The 15,259-nt window shown below is 42.1% G+C and overlaps 1 long non-coding RNA gene across 1 annotated transcript in view; it reads right to left on the reverse strand.

Moving 5' to 3' along the window:
* Positions 1 to 13,838: 13,838 nt before the first annotated feature.
* LOC136441212 (uncharacterized) overlaps positions 13,839 to 15,259 on the reverse strand; it is a 41,388-nt gene continuing 39,967 nt past the window's right edge. The window contains exon 2 of the long non-coding RNA XR_010756868.1: positions 13,839 to 14,779. This is a non-coding gene — a long non-coding RNA (uncharacterized lncRNA). The remainder of the gene's footprint in view (positions 14,780 to 15,259) is intronic.

Genomic DNA, 15,259 nt, shown 5'->3' on the forward strand with positions numbered 1-15,259 from the left:
GCCTCCTTCCCTGCGGTGCATGTGTTGTCTTTTCTCCTCCTGTGGCGTTGAATTTGCTCAATTGTGGTGGTTAAAACGCTACGTACGTGTTTGCAAGATTACGTACGTGTGTGAGAGAATCTTTAGTATATCTGGGTAGCAGTTATGGCGGTTTGGTATTGCTATTTTCGTTCTTTCTTGTGGCCCGGTCATAACCGGATGGTTCGTGAAGGTGACCGCCATTTTGTCATCGGAATGTCTGTCAGTTATCGGCGCTTTTCCTTCCAAGGGTGTTGCTATAGCACATTTGTCTTGGACAGCCAGCTTACCCCGGCGTTTTGGGAATTGTGTGGGTATCGAATGTGGCTGCAAGGAGGATTTATATTTTGCCAAAACCTCCTTGGTGGCTGAGATAAAGCTGTCATGTTGCAAAGTCCATCTTTCTGCTTCATGCTTACCACGGCACCGCCATATGTGTTTGTTGTCGCCAACTAGCTCGTCGTGGCTGGTTACCATTTTTATTTAACTTGCAACAACGGCTGAATAGTGTCAAAACTCAACCATTTTGGTGTGTCCGTGCTCGCCGTATCCTATATACATGCAAGCCGCCTTTTTCTTGTTTTACGAGTCTGTTACGCTGGTCGTGGCCGTCTCTGGCAACCCACATCTTCATGATACGCTTGTCATTTCTCTCCAATTATAATTCGCCAGTGACAAAGATTTTGTATTCAGTGGTTGCTCTCATCTCTTTATATGATATGCAACCTCCTTTTACAATTCTGTATGAATCTGTATAGCCGGTATAACCACCCTTAGGCGTAACACATGTACACCAGCTTCGCAGGCACGCGAGCCACGATGTATAGTTCTGAGTCTGAATCGGCGAAATTGACAGTTGTTTCAAGGGCTTGTCGTTAGTAATTCTCATGCCACCGTGACATGGTTGTTCAGGTCAACTTGCAGTACAAAACTTTGGAGAACCCAGCCAGCTCGGGGTTACAGTTTAGCCAGGTTTAAATCTCACCGGTCAGCTTCTCGGAAACCCAGACTTCGGGGACCGTCTTGTACGGATGGGGCTGATACGGTGTAGTTAGATGGGCTGGCTGGATGATCCGTTTATTGGCTTTGATGTGGCGCAAGTTACCTGGAACGACCATGTTGTCATGGCAGATGCATACTTCGATGCTTGATTTTTTCTTTAATTTGATATTGAGTACTGCCGACAGGTTATTAGCAAATAGGAATTTCATCTTGACAGTGGACTACTTCAGCTACTATTTCATATATTGAATCATCACTTGATTTTCACATGCCAATTGCAAAAACCATGCTTCACTACACTATGACAGAACCTATTTCTGTGATACCTCTTATAGTTATACATGCTTTCAAGTTGATTATATTCTTGACGTTTCCTTTAAATCTGACTAGTGTTATAAGCGTGTGTGTCCATTTGTTTGTGTGTGTGTGTGTACATACAGTAATGTGCATACATATATTGCAACGTACTGTGGATTTACATATAGTTTATTAGTCTTTGCCTCTCTTCTCTCTCTCTCTCTCTCTGTGCAATCCTGGCCTTCTGCTCGGCCCGTGCAATGACCTCCGAGGTGTGGGTGTGAAGATGTGAGGGCCCTGGCCATTGGGGCTGCTGCTAGACTCTACCAGTCTCCCCCGGTCGCTGGGAAAATAGTAGAAATTGGCCAAATAGAGTCAAATGTTTGAAGGGAGTCGGCTACAGAGATAGGGTCAAATTGGCAACCGAGGTAGAGTCTAGCTGCTGCGCAGGTTGGAGGCAGTGTCCATGGGGCGTGGCAGGTCGTGCTCCCCTGCAAATACAATGTACAAAAGGTTATGAGAGTCTTACTCAAATATGCAGCGTAAAAGTGTTTGTAACCCCATGCATTTACTTAGCATGTTACATCTTTTATTTGATCAATCAATCCATCGTTCAGAAGATCATATTATAACCGTCAGTGGCAGTTTGGTATTCCATCGCCCTTGCCTCTTACAACGCTGTCTGGTAGGCCAGTTGTGCAAGTGCAGTCGAGCTTTGGGCAGGCATATACATGGCTTCGTCTCATTGATGTAATAAGCATTCTGTCTGGGATTCTGGCTTTCGCTGCAGTCGCTCCTGCTCTTAAATAACGCATGTATAATGTATGTGTAGTATCTAAATAAAACCGAAAGCCAACTTCTTCTTTGACTAGCCAACTGCCTACAAAGATAAAATTCTGAAATACAATAAAAGAAAGTGTTTCCTTATGCCCATAATTTAGTCTGTAAGTCGCTGAATAACCATGAAAGTAGAACTGAACAATACAGCAAGCAAAAATGAACCTTTATGCACACTCGCAGCAAGCACGTTTCTGAGTTGAACATAACTTGTTGTTCAAACAGTGTCCCAGCAAGATGTTTGGCTGAGAAATACATACCTTGTTCAAACTTCACGTCTCTTTAACGATAAACGCAGAGCTAGTACATGTACTCTAAACGTGTCTGTAACCAATAGCTAATATCTCGTACAGCAGTGCTTTGGGTGGTTTTACCCCTTGCACTATTATATTCCTGATTACTACCGTCACTTTCCTAACCAAAGCTTCACCTCCTGATAATACTTCCCACTAGAGTCCGTTTTGAGGGTTAGAACAAAAACAAAAATAATTTCAGTTATATCACTCTTCTTATAACAGAGTTTAAGTCTATACTAAGCACGCTCGCTCTGCTTTGCGAATGTTATGGAACATGGTGCCCAAGGTCCTCCTGGCATGTATCATGTAATATTTTTTTCTTACTGTGATCTACACATGGGCATTTCAATACTATCTTATTTGTTTCTTACGTTGATACTGGTTTCATATTTCCACCACTATCTTCAGAAAAACAAGACAATTAAAAATTAAGTCAAGCAACTGAAAAAAATATTTCGCACCTGTCTGGGCAGGACTCCGCCACTGCGTCACTCTGCTGAAGATTGACTACAAGAAAAAAATACAAAAGAATCCAGAATCAGTCAGTACCAGCTACTTCTTTAGTGCCCACTTCCCCCCCCCCCCTTGCAACCTCTCCATTCATCACACAGAATAGTTATTAGGTAATAAACCCTCGTTGAGCGATTCCAAGGCCGCTGGAAACAGTTGATTGCTCGATCGAGAATCCTTGACAATGTAGGAAAAGATAAATTCGAGGTTCCTGAAAATACTTCCATAAATGCAAGGATACTTGTGGCCAGGTCATGCTACTCTTGTGTACAATGCTGTTCTTCTCTACACCTCTTCTCGAATTGTGCAATGATTTCATTTGCCTAGTCCATATCGGTAAAACTGACAACCTCCTGATGTCTTGCTGTAAACCAGCCGAGAGTGACGTTCCTCTTCCAAGGAGCTAGAGTCTTGGAGCTTGTCAACTTTATTTATTTGTTTATTTTTATTTATTCTTTGACTCAGGCCAAGGCCAAGGGCCCATATTTAAATACCGGTAGGACTAGTCGACAATACTGCAGACACAGTGAATCACCATGCAGGTACCTAGCGTAGTTAGGCTCAGCTTAGGGACGGTATGTCGTTGGTAGTCCTCAGGATCCGATGAAAAAGCCGGACCGTCACTGTGAGGAAATTTCAGACCATCCACTGGCGGCCATCTTGAATTTCAATCTACTGTAGTTCATTCAAAATGAACGCAGCAGCAACATTCATCGCCATGTTGGGTTCGTTTTTTCACGTTCAGCACACTCCTTTGTTCTCTCGCAAGATTACTTTGGCAATCTCTCCCCCTTGTAAGATGTCAGGATCAAAGCCAGCTAGTTGTTGGTTTGGTGGACTTGACGTTTTGCCCTCCAGACGCACAGGCTGTTTGCTTCACATTAAAAATGTGTTTGTCAGGTGTGTTTATGAAGGTGTTTACATAGCATTTCACCAGGTTGTCACCCTGTTGGTAAAGAAATGTGCCCTCTTGTTACCTTTAGACGTGTTTCTGAGAAGGTTTTAGAATGGACTAGTCCCCGAGATGAGCCAACCTACCCGAAGTATTTTCCCTTTGTTCATTTCATTTGTAATGTCGTAAACAGTGTCTTCTTAGTCCTGACAACATCCACAATCTTGTGGGTTTCATCATACTTGAGGAATATCTTATTTTTATTTCTGCTATAAACCCATGGACCTCGTATAAACCAGGATAAAACCCAGGAGATCTTTTTGTCGAGAAATCCATCTAATAGAAATATGGAGAAATGCACATTATGATCATTGATTCAATGTAGTTTTATTTTTGCAGCTTCACGGTCACGTTTCAACCGTGAACATTTCATGTGCGAAACCACCCCATAACTCTTTCCCGAGCACGTTTACGATACGTCTATGCCTCTGGTTACGTTTGCTCACGACCACACTTTATTACAAGAGACTGTCAAGCGCAACCAAAACATGGGTGTTGTAATAAAACATGCATTGTTCAAATTTGAAATTCACTGGTTACATATAGCCCATAAGCACTGTCAAGAGAAGTTACACAACTATATCGTGTTGCGGGACTACTTCCGACGTTAACACAAAGCGGGAGGCCGTCATCTCCACCCTACAGCCAAGACAAAGGACTAAATGGCGTACATTCTTTACGAATAAAACTTTCAACAAACTGCTTTCTCAACAACTTACCGCCGGCATTGACCGGTAACCGTCGAGCTTGCTTAAGGATTATCATTAGGGTTAGAATATATGTGTCAGAAATTTTGTCTTAAACATTCCGACTGCAAGAACAATATTCTAGAAGTATTGGTTGATTAGCTGTAAGAACAAAATTCTTCGTGCAAGAAAAATATGGGTTTCTTGAATTTGCTCAAAACAGGGACTTTTTGAACTTGTTGTACACAGAATAATGTGCTTGATGCCAGATAAATTTTCTTAGTACAAGAAAAAAAGAAGGAAGAAAAAGAAAAAAAAGAAAATGCATTTTTGGTAGTGTATGACTGATTTATTTGCAACACACATACCATCGTAGCCTTTTCTGGCTGAAATGGGGTATGAAACATAATTAATTGAAATTCCTTCAATGACTGTACACTAATTACAATAACATTATAACACTACACTTCATTAAAAAAACGACATTTTATTCAATAAGTCCACGCTAAAAGGTAAGGTAGTATTTCTAAATCTATAAGTTCTGCATCTAGCTGTTGACTAGTAAGTCAAGCCACCTCCAGATCTTGCAGTACATCTCATGGGGATGTGATTCTTGGCCGCAAAAGTGTAGACGAGGCGGCTCGGCGTACGGACTTATCGGGGCGGCAGGCTCTGGCCGTCTCCCTCCGGCATTTTCTGCTGAAAGGAGACGGCCGTTACTACTAGTAACAGCTTCAATTCCTCAGGACTAGTGTCAATCTCCACCTCACAGACGCTCTCTCCCGCCTGTGATACTGACTCCAAAATATGCATTAAATAAGTGAGATATCAGGTGGTTGGCGGCGGGGACGGCGAACATAAAACCATCGGGAACATTTCTGCATTTACAGTACATAGTATAGATATAGTATGAAAACGGATCAGTGCCATTGTCTTATTTCTCCTGTTTCTCGATAGCACAAATTAAAATGATAACTTATTATGTCATATTTGCAAAATCAAAGTGGCAACTACAACATTTGTATTCATCAAAACATTTCAGAATTTTCAAAACTCACCTGGTTGAGCTTCTTGACTAACCCCTTGTTAGCCTCCATCTACCAGTGGAATGAATAATTATCCATGTTTAATTGATCTGTTGATGTACATTTAAAGAGTGTCTGACGGTATTCACTTAATTCGATAATACTGCAAATAGAAGATACTTCACTAACCAGGATATGGGTGTAGTGGACTAGGTCCTGCCGTAACTGCTTTGCGGTGGTGTTGACACGTGGGTCTCCTCTACCGAGTTGTCTGGCGGCCGCGGAAAAGAAACATTCCCCGTTTCGGTCGAGCTCGAATCCTGCATTGCCGAGGTTTAAGAGGAGAATTTCCTTTTTGCTTTGCGGTGGTGTTGACACGTGGGTCGCGTCTACTGAGTTAAGCTCGTTTCGGGGCACCGGGTCAAGCTCGAATCCTGCATTGCCGAGGTTTAAGAGGAGAATTTCCTCCTCTGCATTTACTTATAATGTTACATCTTTTATCGTTCTTTGATCAATCCATCGTTCAGGAGATCATATTATAACCGTCAGTGGTAGTGTGGTATTCCATCTCCCTTGCCTCTTAATAACACTCTCTGGCAGACCAGTTGTGCAGGTGCAGTCGAGTACTGGGCAGGCATACACATGGTTTCCTCTCATTGATGTAGTAAGCATTCTGTCTGGGGTTCTGGCTTTCGCTGTTAACATGTTGCAGTCGCTCCTGCTCTTAAAGAATGTAGACTACTAACAAATACATCAGCAACTGAAGTATTACTAGTTATCTCACACGAGTGTGGGGCAGTGAAGATCTCAGCTTAAGTCTGGATCTGGTCCTATGCAGTCCTTTTAAGTTAAGAAATATAGATCTTCATTTGCCTAGTCCATATCGGTAAAACTGACAACCTCCTGACGTCTTGCTGTAAACCAGCCGAGAGTGACGTTCCTCTTCCAAGGAGCCTTGGAGCTTGTCAACTTCATTTATTTATTTATTTTTATTTATTCTTTGACTCAGGCCAAGGGCCCATATTTGAATACCGAGATGGCGGTAGGACTAGTCGACAATACTACAGAAACAGTGAATCACCATGCAGCTACCTAACGTAGTTAGGCTCAGCTTAGGGACGGTATGTCGTTGGTAGTCCAACGGATCCGATGAAAAAGCCGGACCGTCACTGCGAGGAAATTTCAGACCATCCACTGGCGACCATCTTGAATTTCAATCTACTGTAGTTCATTCAAAATGAACGCAGCAGCAACATTCATCGCCATGTCGGGTTCGTTTTTTCACGTTCAGCACACTCCTTTGTTCTCTCGCAAGATTACTTTGGCAACCTCTCCCAACCTTTGTAAGATGTCAGGATCAAAGCCAGCTAGTTGTTGGTTTGGTGGACTTGACGTTTTGCCCTCCAGACGCACAGGCTGTTTGCTTCACATTAAAAATGTGTTTGTCAGGTGTGTTTATGAAGGTGTTTACATAACATTTCACCAGGTTGCCACCCTGTTGATCAAGAAATTTGCCCTCTTGTTGCCGTAGAAGAGTTTCTGAGAAGGTTCTAGAACGGTTTAGTCCCCGAGATGAGCCAACCTACCCGAAGTATTTTTCCTTGGTTCATTTCATTTGTAATGTCGTAAACGGTTTCTTCTTAGCCCCGACAACATAGACAATCTTGCGGGTTTCATCATACTTGAGGAATATTTTATTTTTAGCGTTCTGCTATAAACCAATGCACCTCGTATAAACCAGGATAAAACCCAGGAGATCTTTTTGTCGAGAAATCTATCTAATAGAAATATGGAGAAATGCACATTATGATCATTGATTCAATGTAGTTTTATTTTTGCATCTTCACGGTCACGTTTCAACCGTAAACATTTCATGTGCGAAACCACCCCATAACTCATTTCCGAGCACGTTTACGATACGTCTAGGCCTCTGGTTACGTTTGCTCACGACCACACTTTATTACAAGAGACTGTCAAGCGCAACCAAAACATGGGTGTTGAAATAAAACATGCATTGTTCAAATTGAAAATTCACTGGTTACATATAGCCCATAAGCACTGTCAAGAGAAGTTACACAGCTATATCGTGTTGCAGGACTACTTGCGACGTTAACACAAAGCGGGAGGCCGTCATCTCCACCCTACAGCCAAGACAAAGGACCAAATGGCGTACATTCTTTACGAATAAAACTTTCAACAAACTGCTTTCTCAACAACTTACCGCCGGCATTGACCGGTAAACGTCGAGCTTGCTTAAGGATTATCATTAGGGTTAGAATATATGTGTCAGAAATTTTGTCTTAAATATTCCGACTGCAAGAACAATATTCTAGAAGTATTGGTTGATTAGCTGTAAGAACAAAATTCTTCGTGCAAGAAAAATATGGGTTTCTTGAATTTGCTCAAAACAGGGACTTTTTGAACTTCTTGTACACAGAATAATGTGCTTGATGCCAGATAAATCTTCTTAGTACAAGAAAAAAGAAGGAAGAAAAAGAAAAAAAAGAAAATGCATTTTTGGTAGTGTATGACTGATTTATTTGCAACACACATACCATCGTAGCCTTTTCTGGCTGAAATGGGGTATGAAACATAATTAATTGAAATTCCTTCAATGACTACACTAATTACAATAACATTATAACACTACACTTCATAAAAAACTACAATTTATTCAATAAGTCCACGCTAAAAGGTAAGGTAGTATTTCTAAATCTAGAAGTTCTGCATCTAGCTGTTGACTAGTAAGTCAAGCCATCTCCAGATCTTGCAGTACATCTCATGGGGATGTGATTCTTGGCTGCGGAAGTAGGCGGCTCGGCGTACGGACTTTTCGGGGCGGCAGGCTCTGGCCGTCTCCCTCCGGCATTTTCTGCTGAAAGGAGACGGCCGTTACTACTAGTAACAGCTTCAATTCCTCAGGACTAGTGTCAATCTCCACCTCACAGACGCTCTCTCCCGCCTGTGATACTGACTCCAAAATATGCATTAAATAAGTGAGATATCAGATGGCTGGCGGCGGGGACGGCGAACATAAAACCATCGGGGACATTTATGCATCTACAGTACATAGTATAGATATAGTATGAAAACGGATCAGTGCCATTGTCTTATTTCTCCTGTTTCTCGATAGCACAAATTAAAATGATAACTTAGTATGTTATATTTGCAAAATCAAAGTGGCAACTACAACATTTGTATTCATCAAAACATTTCAGAATTTTCAAAACTCACCTGGTTGAGCTTCTTGACTAACCCCTTGTTAGCCTCCATCTACCAATGGAATAAATACTTCTCCATGTTTGATTGATCTGTTGATGTACATTTTAAGAGTGTCTGACGGTATTCACTTGATTCGATAATACTGCAAATAGAAGATACTTCACTAACCAGGATATGGGTGTAGTGGACTAGGTCCTGCCGTAACTGCTTTGCGGTGGTGTTGACACGTGGGTCTCCTCTACTGAGTTGTCTGGCGGCCGCGGAAAAGAAACATTCCCCGTTTCGGTCGAGCTCGAATCCTGCATTGGCGAGGTTTAAGAGGAGAATTTCCTCTCCGGTGTTGCTTAGCGGTGGTGTTGGCACGTGGGTATCCTCTACTGAGTTGTCTGGCGGTCGCGGAAAAGAAGCAGTCCGCGTTTTGGGGCACCGGGTCGAGCTCGAATCCTGCATTGGCGAGGTTTAAGAGGACAATTTCCTCCTCTCTGGTTTTCTCGACGAACGCCATCTGCTCGCTCGAAACTACACAACAAATTAAACAAGAAACAATCCTTTTTTTCTGGTAGGAATTCTTTGAAGGTCTTCTGCAGCTCAAGGTTTACTCGGACATGTCTGTCAACAGGCACAATCTACAAAATGTATAGGTACAAATTTAAAAGAAGGGAATATATTACCAAAACTGTGTTTAAGTACAAACCTCCTGATGATTGAGTAGAATGTTCTTATGTAGATTTTCCTGAAACAACTTCAATGTTAACATTTAACAACCTCCCCAGCGGGAACATTACTAATCTCTTGCAGAGTAATAGATCTGATCACAGGTGCTCTCGGCTCAAAATCAACATTGCTTGTTGGTCCTACAGCATGTCTATCATTTACCGCAAAATTACTTTTTCTCATGGTAGATGACAAGATTTTACTGGTTTTGCAAGATTTCTTATCTCCCCTCTCACTGAAAAACGTCCTTTTCTGAGGAGAAAAACAGATTTCCTTCTTCACCACATCTTCACACATCTATAGACACAGCTACAGCTTGCCCAAGAATAGTCATAAGGGAAGACCTTGCAGCTTTCCCAGTCAAACCGAAAGAATTGCGTCTTATCACCTTCCGTCATGGGCGATACATTATGTACATAGCCCGTCAATGTCTCCATCCTGAGATAACAAATTAAAGAAAATCACCAAATGAATATATTGCACTATAAATATATAGAATAAGTCTTTTATTTAACGTCGCCATACTTTGTAGCCTAGACCATTATCCTTGGCAGCCTGAAATATTTGAGCTGTCAGCTGGACAACTACTGTATGGACGACTGGAACTCGGGTGCTGTCAGCTGTTCGAAGGTTCTACAGAATACCTGTTTTATTATTTGCTACAGGTACTATATGATTAGATCTTCGTCCCTCAGGATTCTCAAAATATATTCTTGTTGGAAAATGTGTACAAAGTTTAAGAACATTATTTGAAATTCTGGTGCCTTCCCTGACAGTTTAATAATATGGTGTTTCCTACCCTGTGTTTGATTTCCACCCTTGACCTTTTAATGGCAGGGCAAAACAAACGTATCTGCAATATAGGTATGTAAAGATGTATTACACATGCATCCAACTACAGCTCAATTCTGAATAGCGTACATTGTTTACAAACTGTTTACTACTTTCATAAAGAAGAAATTACCGCCAACGCCACCCCCGCCACCGGGCACACCGACGACGCCTGATAAGGATCCGCTAACAAATATACATTACAACCAAAACAATGGACTAAATGACGTCCATTCTTTACAAATAATACTTTCAACAAACTGTTTATAATAACTTCTTTCACAAACAACAACTTACCGCCTGCACGTCCATGGCCGGGCACACCGCCAACCGCACCGCGCACTGTTCGGGCGAAATTAACGGATGAATGAATTGATTAATTAATTAATGAACAGACGAACGAACGCTTCATTAATTTTGTCACCAGATAACGATTCGTTTACACACCTACATTACAGCCAAAACAAAGGACTAAATTGCCTACATTATTTACGAATAATACTTTCCACAAACTCTTTACTACTTTTATACAAACAACAACTTACCGCCACCGGAAACGCTGCCACCCACGCCGCGTACTGTTCGTGTGAAATTAACGGATGAATGAATTGATTAAGTAATGAAGAAACGAACGAACGAATGCTTCATTTTGACCTGATTAGGATCCGCTAACACACCTACATTACAGCCAAAATAAATGACTGAATGGCGTTACTATTCACGAATAACACTTTCAACAAAGTCTTACTACTACTTTGAGAAACAACAACTTACCGCCGGTATGCACTGTCCAGTTCAGGCTGTCACGTGTGTAGCCCTCTATCGGTGGGGGAAGTTCACTCACCGATAGAGGCTGCACCACGTGGCCGTTCCATGTGGCCAAGGGCGGCCGTGTCTCTCCGGCGGCGTCTTCGGTGGCTCAGCGTCCATCTTGCTGCAAGGAATTGGCTTGGTCATTCATTGCACATAATGTGTGACGTTATTGTTGGTACATCAATATAAACATTATACATAAGTATATACAAAATGTACAAGTGTAATTTGACGACCAGGATACTTGGATACAATAATGTACTTAATATTATTGGGCGAAATGTTGTCTTGTACTATTGCCTACAGACTGTGGTTCAGCTTACATGGAAGTTATCAGTGATCATACGAAGAAAACCAATACTTACTCGTCTACTGAACTCTCAAAGTCCTCTGGGTCTTGCTCCATTTCGTTAGAGCAAATATCAATTAACGTCACTGATACGCACCAGATTATATAATTATAATAGATTATGAAATGTCAAGCATAGTTTTTCCCAGCCCCTCTTCTCCTGGCTACCGTCCTGGCGTCTCCTCTACTTTCTCCTTTTCTGTGTTCTCAGTGCCTCCATTAGGTATGTCCATGGATGCGGCCTCCGCGTTGTTCTGAGCTGCAGCACGTTTCTCCATTGCTCTTTATCTCAAAGCCATGCTTTTGGAACCAATGTAGACCTATGCACATACAGGGAAAATGAGCATTTTCATCAGCAATAAAAAACTGAAGTGGCAACAAATGAGCAACACATGTGACATAGCAGCTATTTGATTCTCTTGTCATCAAAGCTAAATCTTGTGTTTTAATCAAACTGTCTATAAGCAACATTGCGTTCATCAAGTCTGTCAAACTACTTCCCTCTAGAGGCAGAAAGTCAGCGTTTTCAATGGACTGAGCTAGTCTGGCTGAATTGTCCATAGTCTGATCCCCCAAGGCCACGGTTCCCTCCTGCTGCGTCGTCAGTGCGCGCTGGTGGGGTCGAAACAGGCGGGGGAAACGCTGGCGGCACACGAACACCATCCACTCGTTTCCATCGTGCTTCCCTCTCTGCCAGCTGCCTCTCTAGTTCACTACGTAGTACCTTGTCTTTGCTTGCCGTGAAAAAAAAAAATAACGTCAGGCCAAACAGGTTTTGTTTAGATTTCAGGGGCCTTTAACTTTGCATGCACGTGCATAGTCGAATCTACGAATTGCCTTATATTGTTCATCATTTCAACGAGTAACACTGGCCGTTCTTCTGCCTCCTCACCATAGCGTTCTTGCTCCAGCCGAGCCATTAAGAAATCACAAATGATTTAGTCATTCATTTCATTACTTCATGCATTAAACACCACCATCAAATTGGGCATTGACTTCATAAAAAAATGTAAAACATGTCACAGGATCACAAAACAGTTTCATAACTTTCATACAGGTCCTTGATGTCTGACTTGTGATAGTTAAGTGCCCCACCATTGTGGAGGAGGATATTGAATCTTTCCCCCCTGAAGGGGGAGACAACAGATTTCCTTCCGTTCTCCTTTAGGAAAGATTCCCACTTTTCGTGGTATGTTGCCATGCTTTTCATTGCTCCATGTCTGAAGCAGATTACAAGCACTTCTAACCATCAGCTGGGTCCTTGATTAATTCCCTTCCCCATGTGCAAACTTTTTCTCCTTGAATCTACCCAAGGTAGCTTTCTATTAGTAAGTACAGGGGTTGTGGGAAGACTTGTGAGACCCTCTAGAACACTGCTGCTAATGCCCTGTTTGCTGCTGCAGGTCTGTCCGACATTGTCCGGATTTGTATATCATTGAACCGGGACCCAAACATGTCCGCACATTATAAAGGATGTTTTACACCTTGGATAAAATGTTCAGCAGTAATTTTTGTCCACATACGGCACTTCAGCTTACATGGCAGTAATTATAGGTCAGATAAAGAAAATGAAATTTTTCCCGTCATTAGACTCCAGATTTTCATATCACCGTACCGTACCTTCAACATTTCACGACATGAAAATGACGTTCTGACACTCAAGGGGAATATTGTCTAGTAATTTTGCCTACAAACGGTGCTACTTCTTACAGTGCTCTTGTTTTCTTCTTCCTTTCCAATCTGCTCCCCATGTTTTGTTTCTCTTTCTTCTCTTCCTTTCTTCGAATCTCATCTAGGTAGTTTTGATCAAAAACGAGTGCCTTAGGTCCAAACGAAAATGGTTCCATCTCATGAAAATTGTGAAGCATATTTCAAACATTACCTCTGGCTGCTTGTGACGTTTTTCCAGCATGGTGTTGATTGCCAGTTGTAGTGGTTGCAGATCCATGTCTGGTTCTGCATTGTCTGTGGCATTGTAGTGTCCAAGTCGGAGAAGTGGTTGCTGTGTGTTCTCTTGGGGTTGAAATGTCAGATGTGTTGCTGTTCACCACGCCTTCTCTGTTGGATCTTTACCACGTCTGCCAACTTGTTAATTGTCGCTTTTAGCCTAGTCTGTTGGAGGTATGGGATGGCTTCGAGGGGACCTGGCTGTCCAGACGGTATCTCCATCGCTTATATGTTGACAGAAGTCTTGAATACAGTGTGTTTTGGGAGCACAATGACATGATTGTGTTGATAAATGTAAACTACGCACAAAAAGTTCGGAAACTTAACTTTGGTCGATCATATTTTTTTTACCGATTTCAATGTATTACATATCATTTAAAAGCTTATTTAATTTCCTTTCCCATGATACCAAACTTATTGTGATTGCAAGTTCATGAAACGAGCATCAGGCCTGCTAAAGTGAGTGGGTCGAAGAAATAAATTGCCCAGATTACCTTACTATAGTCAAACATGCTATTCCGTACATATTCTTCTGTTGATATTGACTTCTGTACGAGGGTATTATGAAAAATCAACAAGAATAAACAAGACATATTCATGAAAGCTAAGTTTATTCTTTATCAAAACCAACAATCTGTGTCTTAGTAACGGGTTAGCAAGGAGTATTAGTAACGGGTGGCCCAGCCACATGCTGTCACTACAGCACGGCACCTCCTCCTCATACTCGTCACCAGTCGCGCAATGCGATGCTGTGGGATAGCGTCCCATTCCTCCACCAGCAGTCGTCCTAGGTCAGCCAGCGTTGTTCTCTCGGTCACTCTTGCACGGACAGCTCGCCCAAGCTGATCCCATAGATGTTCGGATGGGGTTCAGGTCCGGGCTCTTAGAGGGCCACTCCATCCTCTCTACACCTGCATGCTGGAGATGGTCGGCGATGATCCCTGCCCGTTGTGGGCGGGCGTTATCATCTTGCAGCAAGGCATTCGGCCCCATGTTATGGAGGAAAGGGATGGCCACCGGATCCAGTATTGTGTCACGATATCTTTCTGCATTGAGGGTTCCTGGTACAAGTCTTGTCTTTCCCCTGGAGGTCATGCCTCCCCATACCCCAATGTTTGTTGTGAAACAATAACAAAAAATAACACCTGTGGATGATGATACTGTTGCAGGACGCGGTTTTTTTTGTGGTGTAAACAATTGGATCTTCGATGTGCTAAAAATAACCTTGGATGTTCTGTGTACTAGAAATAACCTTGGATGGTCTGTGTTCTAAAAATAACCTTAGAACCTGAGGAAACAATGTATTGAATCATCATCCGCGCCCATACCGATAGGATGTCACAGCGCGCGTATGACACCAACAGGGAATTTTGGGCACTTTTTCTCCGTGACCCACTCACGTTATTAGTCCTGGTACTTGTTCCGTGGGTTTTCAATCACAATAAGTTTGGTATCATAGAACAGGGAATCACACAAGCTTTATAATGATATATAATGCATCAAAATCGGTAAAAAAACAACGGAGATATAATCGACCAAAGTTAAGTTTCCGAACTTTTTGTGCGTAGTTTATTTGCCTCCGTATGGAGGTTTTGTTTTCAGTATGTCTGACCTTTCGCAGTCTTTAGCCTTTCATCACAAGAAAGGGGCAACACTCAATCGCTAATACGTGATTTGCAAGACAAAATAGTAAATTAAGTATCACATTCAGCTTTGAAAGATTGGCTCGTCCTTAACGTAAGAAAGAGACATTTCAATAT

Source organism: Branchiostoma lanceolatum, chromosome 9 (genome assembly GCF_035083965.1).
Source record: "Branchiostoma lanceolatum isolate klBraLanc5 chromosome 9, klBraLanc5.hap2, whole genome shotgun sequence".
In the NCBI taxonomy this organism is placed as follows: Eukaryota; Metazoa; Chordata; class Leptocardii; order Amphioxiformes; family Branchiostomatidae; genus Branchiostoma; species Branchiostoma lanceolatum.